Source organism: Leptinotarsa decemlineata, unplaced genomic scaffold (genome assembly GCF_025532065.1).
Source record: "Leptinotarsa decemlineata unplaced genomic scaffold, Ldec_3_MD MMD2_tig00004307_RagTag_RagTag, whole genome shotgun sequence".
NCBI lineage: Eukaryota > Metazoa > Arthropoda > Insecta > Coleoptera > Chrysomelidae > Leptinotarsa > Leptinotarsa decemlineata.
In genome coordinates, this window is record NW_027412606.1 from 5657161 (window position 1) to 5666506 (window position 9346).

Genomic DNA, 9346 nt, shown 5'->3' on the forward strand with positions numbered 1-9346 from the left:
GGGAAGAGTTAGCCACCAGAGCATTACCAGAGGTAGGCTGGAACATCTTGGTAACATCACGAGCGGGTGCGGCGATAAAACGCACGTATCCGCTAATTGCACGGAACTCTAAGCTCAGTGTTGACAACAAGTTGCTTATTTATAAACAAATAATTAGGTCAGCTATGTTGTACGCGAGTCCTGTGTTCTGCAGTCTCAAGAAGTCCCCTTTAATGAGACTCGAGAGAATGCAGAATAAGGTGCTCCGTATTTGCACTAACAGTGACAGATACATTTCATTGAACAATCTGTTAGTTCTGGCAGAAGTGGAGTCAGTCACCGACCATATCAGGAGCCTGGCTCAGAAATTCTTCAAGTTCTTTCTACCGAAGAGCCCGCTGACGAGGGACGTCACGGCAGTTAGAAGCTATCATGGACAGCACCGTAAGCACGGGCTAGTCTATGAAGAACTGGAGATATACCGTGAACGGCGCGAATGCGATCGCGCTTAGTTCATGGAAAAATTGGATAAGAGTATTCACGCACACATGATGACGTGATAGCAGAAATACTCTTACCTGGTTTTTTAATGAACTTTTTCCAGGGGGTTATCGACAACTGCTACCAACAAACAGACGAATGATTCTCTGAGAAGTACCGAAATGCGAGAGAATGACAACTTCCGCGTAAGCCTCGGCAGGAAGCGAAAAACTATAGATGAGGCTGATATAAGGCGTTTTCGAGTGGAGAGCCAACCGCCAACATCAGCGGGGGCGTCTCCCACTGCCCCATCGGGGGACTGTGTGGAGGCGCTTTTCTCTTCCGTGCGGAATTCTTGAGAGCGCAAATGTATCGGGGTCTTTTCCTGCCACTCTCTCTACCCCATTCACTACCCATCCCAATCCTTCCCACTGTCCCACCCCATTGGGGAAACCCTTGTGTACATTTTGTATATTTGTATATATTATTTTTTTTATATATTTCATAAACACCACAAAAAAATACATTAAAATTATATGGAGAATAGTCGATAAAGAACATTTTGATTTTGATTTTGGTAACATCCTAATCTCAAATAAAACTGTCTTCTAACATTATTTAACATATCAGTCGTGACCGACCTAATCGCAAGCGTTATTCGTTCTTTTAAGTCACTCAAATCTGAAGGTTTAGTTTTGTACACATTACTCTTTACATATCCCCATAAAAAGAAATCTAGTGATGAAAGATCAGGTGATTGCGCTGGCTATTCAATCTATTCTGGCCTGCCTCTCCATCGATTGGGAAATGTTGTATCGAGGTATTGCCGGACATTAACTTAATGATGCGGTGTTGCTGCATCCTGCTATAATAATATCGTACTCACTGGTACTCGAGGGTTTTCTGGATCAGGATATAAAATTGCTAAACTTGAAATGACATCATTTTGAAGTAGGGCAAATAATTATCGCTATTCAAGTTTTCCTGAATGAAAAAGGGACCAATGATTTCCTTTCCTACAATCCCTTCCCAAATATTAACATTTTGAGGGTATTGCGTGTATTCTTCTCTCATCGAGTGAGGATTTTCCGTTGACCAGTAGTGATAATTTTGCCGATTGGCATGACCATTAAGAGACAATTGGATGATATTGTTATCCAACATGTCCATCATTTGCTCACAAAAATGAGTTCTTCTATCAAAGTCGTCTTCCATGAGCTCCTGAGAAGGTATCATTTTATAGGGATGCATTTTATTCTCTTTCAATATGTTTACTATCGATGTATGGCTAACATTGAATGTAGTGGATGCCTGTCTACTCGATGTATGTGGGTCTTCCTCAAACTCAAGCATGAGTTCATCAGTCATTGCATTGGCAGCTGCTTTTTCATCTGCCCCACATGACCAAACTCGCGACACTGGGTCTCTATTTTGAAAACAGGGGTTTCCCTTTGAAAGTCCAATTTGGCCCACTCTGTACATTTGTATAAAAATGTATGTAGTGTGTATATTATAATTTTATCGTTATTATATAATCGTCTTCATTGCATAATATGTATGGATGAACTATTTTTATATGCTTGTGCATTGATGAACCTTACATATTTTTTATTTATTTATTTATTTATTTATTTATTTATTTGTATCCAAACAGACCAAAGGTCTAATTACATGGATAATTAATATAAAATAATCTTCACATTTCAATAATTATAATCATAAGAGTCAGTTGTGTATCTACTCAAAAACTTTGAGGTTGAATAGCAATGAACTATATATACTCTGTTATTGAATATAGTTGTGCAATAAAATCGATAATGGTAATATATGTAAATTAGCTTATCAATAGAAAATCGTAGTCGTGCACAGATGAAAATACTAAATATAATAAATTTGTATGCGTATCAAACAGATGTAGTCAAGAAAAAATCTAATATTGCTCTACGAAATACTCCCTGAGGTAGAGTCCAATCTAAATCTACTAGCACACTACATGTATTGGCCAGTCGTAGCATGGTCATGAGAGGGGATCTGTACGTTGTAACTACCAACGGAATATTGAATGGATAAGTTCTCCGAGTTCTACGGGAAGGGACATTGAATCTCAGTAATGATAGGATTCCTGGTGCATTTATCCTGTTGTTTATCACATTATACAAAAAATACATCATGGTAAGGGATCTCCTAGTTTCTAAAGAGAGAACTTTGAAGTCATGTCTAAGTTGATTGGATCTGATAATTTCAGCTGAGTCAGATGAGTCAGCTCTAATACGGTACTGTTTATAATATAGATACCTGAGCAATTTATTTTGTATTTTCTCCACTGCATTGATTGTGGACCGATATTCACCTGACCATATTATACTTGCAAATTCCAATTTAGGTCTTACAAGTGAGTAGTATAATAATTTTATAGTATTGTTATTCGTAAAGTCCCGAGTTTGTCTAATAATGAATCCCAACATTCGATTTGACGATTTAACAATATTTTGAATATGTTTGGCAAACGATAAAGTACTGTTGTAAGTTACCCCAAGATCTCTAACCTCAGAACATCTGTGGAGGACTTCCTCATCCATCATATAATCAAAGTTAACAGGATCCTTCAAACGAGTTATTGTGATGATGCTACATTTGTTAATATTAAATTTCAATTTATTTGCGATGCTCCACTCATAAATACTGTCGATGTCCCTTTGCAGATTAACACAATCCCTAACTGTTTGAATCTGTTTATATATTTTCAGATCATCGGCAAAAAGCAAACATTCAGAAAATTTCAAAATGGAAGGGAGATCATTTATGAATAGAACAAATAATAGTGGTCCAAGGTTAGATCCTTGAGGAACACCAGAGCTAGCATGAAATTTACCTGATGTGTTACCGTTGTGTTTAACACAGAAGTATCTATTTTGTAAATAACTTTTTAATAATTTCAATAAATTCTCAGAAAATCCAATTTTATTTAGTTTATATAACAAAACATCGTGGTCAACTTTATCAAACGCTTTTCTGAAATCCGTGAATACAGTATCGAGTTGACTTTTTAATTCTAGTGTATTATATGCATAATTAGTAAAAATAAATAGATTGGTATTGATTGATTTATTGTTAACAAACCCGTGCTGTTCTTCCGTGATATATATTTTTGCGTAGTTGAATATTCGTGTATAAATAATTTGCTCGAATAACTTGGCTGGAGCACACATTATGGAGATTGGCCGATAATTTTCAATGTCACATTTTTTACCACTCTTATAAATAGGTGTTGTTATAGCAGTTTTCCACATATCTGGAAAAACATTTGACTTGATGATAAGGTTGAATATATGCAGAAGTGGTATTTTTACCCAATCGCCACATGCTTTCAGAATGTATGGGGGAATTCCATCAATACCAGCCGCTTTCTTTGGTTTCAATTTCTTTATTGCATTTTCAAAATCTGACTCTCCTATTTCTCTAATGTCGCAAAAATTGTTAACTATATCAGCATCATTTATGAAATTGAGATTATATCCAGATTTACTTGTCTCATAAACAGATGAAAAGAAATTTGCAAATATCTCAGCTGTATCATTGTCATCTATTTGAATATTTTTGTAACAAAAGTTTCCTAAAGTCGACGATTTTTTACTATTATTAACATAATTCCAAAATTGATTCACATCGGTTTTTAATTCATCTTCTACTTTTGAAACGTATTCTTTAGATTTCAATCTAATCAAGTTCTTAAGTTTTTTTCTCAATTCTTTATACCTTTCTCCATAATAGTCTGATACTAGTCGTAACTTTCTAAATATATTTTTTTCTTTCAATAATTCTTTGACCTCTTTATCAAACCAAATGGGAAATTTTTTTCCTTTTCGAATATTGTTACATTTGGGCACGCATTCATCAATAATTGTGTTCCATATAATATAAAATTTATCTACAGCCTCATCCACAATATTTTCATATAACACACTATCCCAATCAGTATCTCTAACTCGTTCACTTAGCATAAGAAAATTAGCTTTTTTGTATATAAATCTTGGTTCTAATAGTTCGTTCACACGTTCTTTTACACGTTATGGCAATAAAAGAAATGAACGAGTTGAATTGAATTAAATACCTACCTATGGTGTGTTTTGCAAGAGAGCTATTCTTTTTCATTATCCTTTTTTTATAGTTTGCCGTTTCTACACCTTCATAAAATCTTCCGTTACATTTTTTAATTTTTTCATATTGTGAAAAATTACTTTCGAGCAATTCTTTCACAGATTGAAAATAAATTTCCTATTCTAAGTTCGTAAAAATTAGAGAAATTATCCTCATAAATTTAAAATGCATTTGTTCTCAACGCCATATTTGCAGAATTTCTCGAGAAGAACGTAAAAGTAATGTTCGAATTCGACGCATCAAAATTGAACTATAAAACGTAATGAAATGAATATGCTGCATTGCAATGAGATGGAGGTAATTTACGGATGCTTTACGCTCTGCTGAAGACAGAAAATATTCATCTTCTCGAATGAATTCCACATTTGAAGAAAACTCGAATAAATGGGAGAAACAAGGATAAAATATTCCGGTTTAGTAGAAACAATTCTTTTGTGGAGATACCTACGAAATAACGCTCAAAATATTCATATCTCCAGAGCGATGTGTCTTGCCAACTGTGTTATTACCTCAAAGAACTTATGAAGTGCAAATCAAGGCATGATGATGATGATTATAGAATAATTGTCAAATCGTTACATACGAACAAATATATACTGATTGAGGAAGAAAGATTTTGGCACTCTTCTTCTCCTTCTAAATACAGAAAAATGTGGAAATCTTCTAAAGAAGGGAAGAATACAGTTAATTTCAAAATAAACTTTTTTCAAAGATGTGTACTAAGAAGTAACTTTCAAACACAAATTGAAAGAAAGGAAAAACAACTACATTCATATAAACATTGAATTACTGTAAAGAAAAAATACTTTTGAAACAACTACTTTTATATGATCATTGAATTATTCAAAAAACAGTTTTTCAATTCAATTTCTACTCCAAATATTCGTTATAGAATTGAATCAGATATTCACAGGATTGCTACACAATAAAGTATATGAAAGAGGAGAAGTTTCACTTACATGGAACATTACTGCATACGCAGATGATTTCCATTTAATCGTTTCTGATTCAAATACGAAAATCTTAGAAAAAAATGTGATGATATCATAAATAAAGTAACAAGATTCTTCAATGGGCGTGACCTTTTTTCAATGATAATAAAACACAAATTACAAGTATTCACAATCGTCAGAAAAATGTAGAAAATCTGCAGGTTCTCATAGAACCTTCTGACTAATTCTCACGAACCGGCAGTCTTTGATGGATGAACATCCAAGAGATTTATGGTTAGTTACTGTTCGAAGAGATACAAACTGTGCTATCCTGAAGACGAAAAAAATTGTTCGGAAGAGGTTTTATTTTTTAGGTTCATTATTTCATTATGAACATAATTATGGCGAAGCGATAGATATGATAGACGAAGCAATAGCCGAAGATGACAGTGAAACTGAGAAAAATACGGTTGTAAATGAGACTCATCGTAGTAGTTTAAGGTGAACTAACAGCCAAATTATTTGTTTTGGCTCTGAACGTGGAGAGTTCTTTTGACGATGTTCCTCAATCGTTTGGGCACACTGAACTGAGAGTTATAGAGGTTGAAATGGAACGAAGCTTTTGAACGAGGAAACTAGATATCTGGAAATTAGAATCTATCTGCCATCATGAAAATATTGAGGGAGATAACAAACAAATACAGACATGAGGCATCTCGTATTTCAAATTTGAGATTTTAGGTTTTATAGTGTCAAATATGGAAAATAATTCATATTCATTCAAACAAATACACGAATTGAAAAATATTTCAACCTCAACTTCAAAAACACTTAGTATTCACAATTCCATCTTTCAATATTCCAAGTTCATAGACATCAAAATTAATACGATTACAGGATATGGAAATATAAAACAATTTCCAAATACGCAAAGTTGCACGGATGCGTATCAAGCATTTTTCCTTAGTACGGTGACCGGAGCAAAGTTGCAACCCCAGCATATGAATCTTTATGAATATTGAGGGAGGTCGAGATCATCAACAGGATTTATTGTGAAATTCATTCAGCATTCATTGATCACTCTTCAGAAACGGTTTTATTGAAGAATTCAGCACATCTCCTTTCTTCCGATCCTGCTGGATAGCAGTATAATGTAATGAGAGAACTGAAGAATTTCTTCAGACTCAAAATAAATTGTTTTTCCTACGGTATGCTTTTCATTCAACCTGTCTATTGCGAATATTCACTCAAAAAGTTCAAAATTGAAGAGTGTAAACCAACAATAGCTATATGAAGCAAGGAGTCCAATAGATCAATTTGTTTTTGTGCGAGGATCATTTTAATGAAATTCAATAATTTGACTGAATGACCTATCAGCAAGAACCTTATTATGAACTTCAGAGTCAGGAGAAAATAACAATCCATTTTCCGATTCAAAACTTCAATTCCAACATCTCATTCAGTTGACTTGGATATCAAAACGTCCATGAATGTTGGCCTGATCACACTGTCAGTGCAGATGTTGCAAGTTCGATAATCAATCAAACTTTGTGTAAACATGAACTCATGCAATGGCGGTTCAAACTTCATAATTATGAGAAACCGACTATTGATGTTCGCGAGGCTATGGATTAAAATAAAATGCAAACACAACTATCACATCTATAACTGCCTGTGACATTTTTGAAAAATTAGTTAAAAAAAATCAAATCATGATGAGGTTAATGAGCAGTTGTACTAGACACCGTGAATGATTACCTATTCTTTATTGACATTTTTTATTACCAACGACGATACATTCCTCTAATATATTTACTAAAATCAATATGAATGTGATATCTATACTCATTCATATTGATAATGTGAATGTGAAAGTTTGTGAGGTTGGATGTATGTATGTATATACATTTGTGGTTCTTTCACGCCTAAACGACTGAACGGATTCAGATTAAACTTTACATAAATACAGCTTATACATCAGAATAACATATAGGCTTCAATTTACGGAATATCTGTCAAATTCTTATGAAAATTGATACAATTCTCGTTTTAAGAATTTAATATAGATAACTTTTGTCTCTTACACTGAGTAATTTGAAAAAATCATTTGAAAGTTATCATGATAAGATGACCTTGACGCAACGCAGTAAGCCACCACGCGTCGCGTCTACTGTAAGACGGCGGAGGTGATGGGAGGTAGTAGAGGAGCGGTCTAAGCAACGGAGCGCCATCGCGCAGACGCGTGAGGGCAGATGTCGTTGAAGGTTGTATTACTTTTGCGATTTTCTTTATAGATAACAAAATTCTGAACCTATAATCTTGAAATATGCAGGTAGGTTCTTTCTATAGCGTAAATAAGCATCAGGAAAGGGAATCAGGAATGTCCACTCCATTACTTTGTGGTTATATTAGTATTTTCATTTCATTCCATCTATTTTTACCAAATTTTCATCGCATCTTTCATGCGTGTAAATGGTTTTTTCAAACCATTATAGCATGGTCTTCATCAGTCAGCTCTTTAGTTAGCTGGATGTGTAACTGAGAGTTCAAGTTGTGATTAACATGGCCAAGCATTTTGCACTAGCATTTGTACATTACCAAATGCAACGTACTCTGGAATTTAAAAATTCTTATTTTCCGTTTTGAATATTATCGAATTTGTTTTGGAGGTATTCGAAAGTAGATCGTCATCGATGAAATAAGCGGGAACAGTGTTCATATTATACAACGTTAGATCAGTACGATATCATTGGAATCATCATCATTGGTCTAAATCTCGGTATTCATTTCAGATATTTCTGAGAAATCATTTATACGGATTATGAAAAGTGAAAGAGCTAGCACACTTCTTCTGGAACATCTTTTTAGATATAAGGTCCAAAAAGTACTCGAAATTATTTTGTTTGATACTTTTTGCGTCCTGTTATTTGAATAATATTTGAAGAGGCCTCAAAAATTATTCATCTTATTTCGAGATAACATAATTTCTGTAATAGAAATAATAAGTGGTTTTCGTTATTGAAATCCTTGCTACTACAAGGACATCATATCAAATAGGTAATGAACTCGTCATTTATTGAAAGGGTTCGGAAAAATTTCAGATTTCAGAAAAGCATTGGAAATGAAACACGAAAGTGGTAACGGAACGAATTCAATCCTTCAAAATACCTACTGGAATCTTATCAGTATCACTACATATTTCATTTTGATTTTACTATCTATGTTTTATTTTTTCCTCTCCGCTAATTTGATTTACTACTGCGCATTATACTCGATAATTTCAACAAATAGTCAGTAAGGTCATCAAAAAATCATTCACTTGTCATAAATTATTTTTGCCATTGAATGTGTTGAAATTTCAATGGGAGGACATGTATGTGGAATTAGAAATCTAATTTCAGAGTTCAGATAACGTTAGTTTTTCCTTGGAAAAGCTCTTTATACACAGACGTTTCTTTCAAATACAAACTGAAGGAAAAACGACACAACGAGGAGATCGTCTTGGAGGTATCTCAAGTGGTTACTGCTGAAGACTGCCGGAATCCCAGATCTCAAGAATCAGAGTCTATTTGTAGAAGTGTAAAACAATAGCCTTCAGTTTTCTTGATAGTTTCTGAAGATAAGATTTCGATAAGAAAACGTTGTGTACAGTGCATTAAACTCAAGAGTAAGACCCTGTACTCTGTTTTATTTCCAATCGAAGCAACCATTGGAAAGATTAGGAAATTTCAGAAACTGTGCACATCAATGTTCATACGAAAGTATGAACATAGATGTGTGATTCAATGTTCACATGA

At 34.1% G+C, this 9346-nt stretch overlaps 1 protein-coding gene across 1 annotated transcript in view; it reads right to left on the minus strand.

Moving 5' to 3' along the window:
• The window catches only part of LOC111503664 (vasoactive intestinal polypeptide receptor 2), a 266571-nt gene that overhangs the window by 110047 nt on the left and 147178 nt on the right, over nt 1–9346 (minus strand). The gene's annotated exons all lie outside the window — the stretch shown is intronic.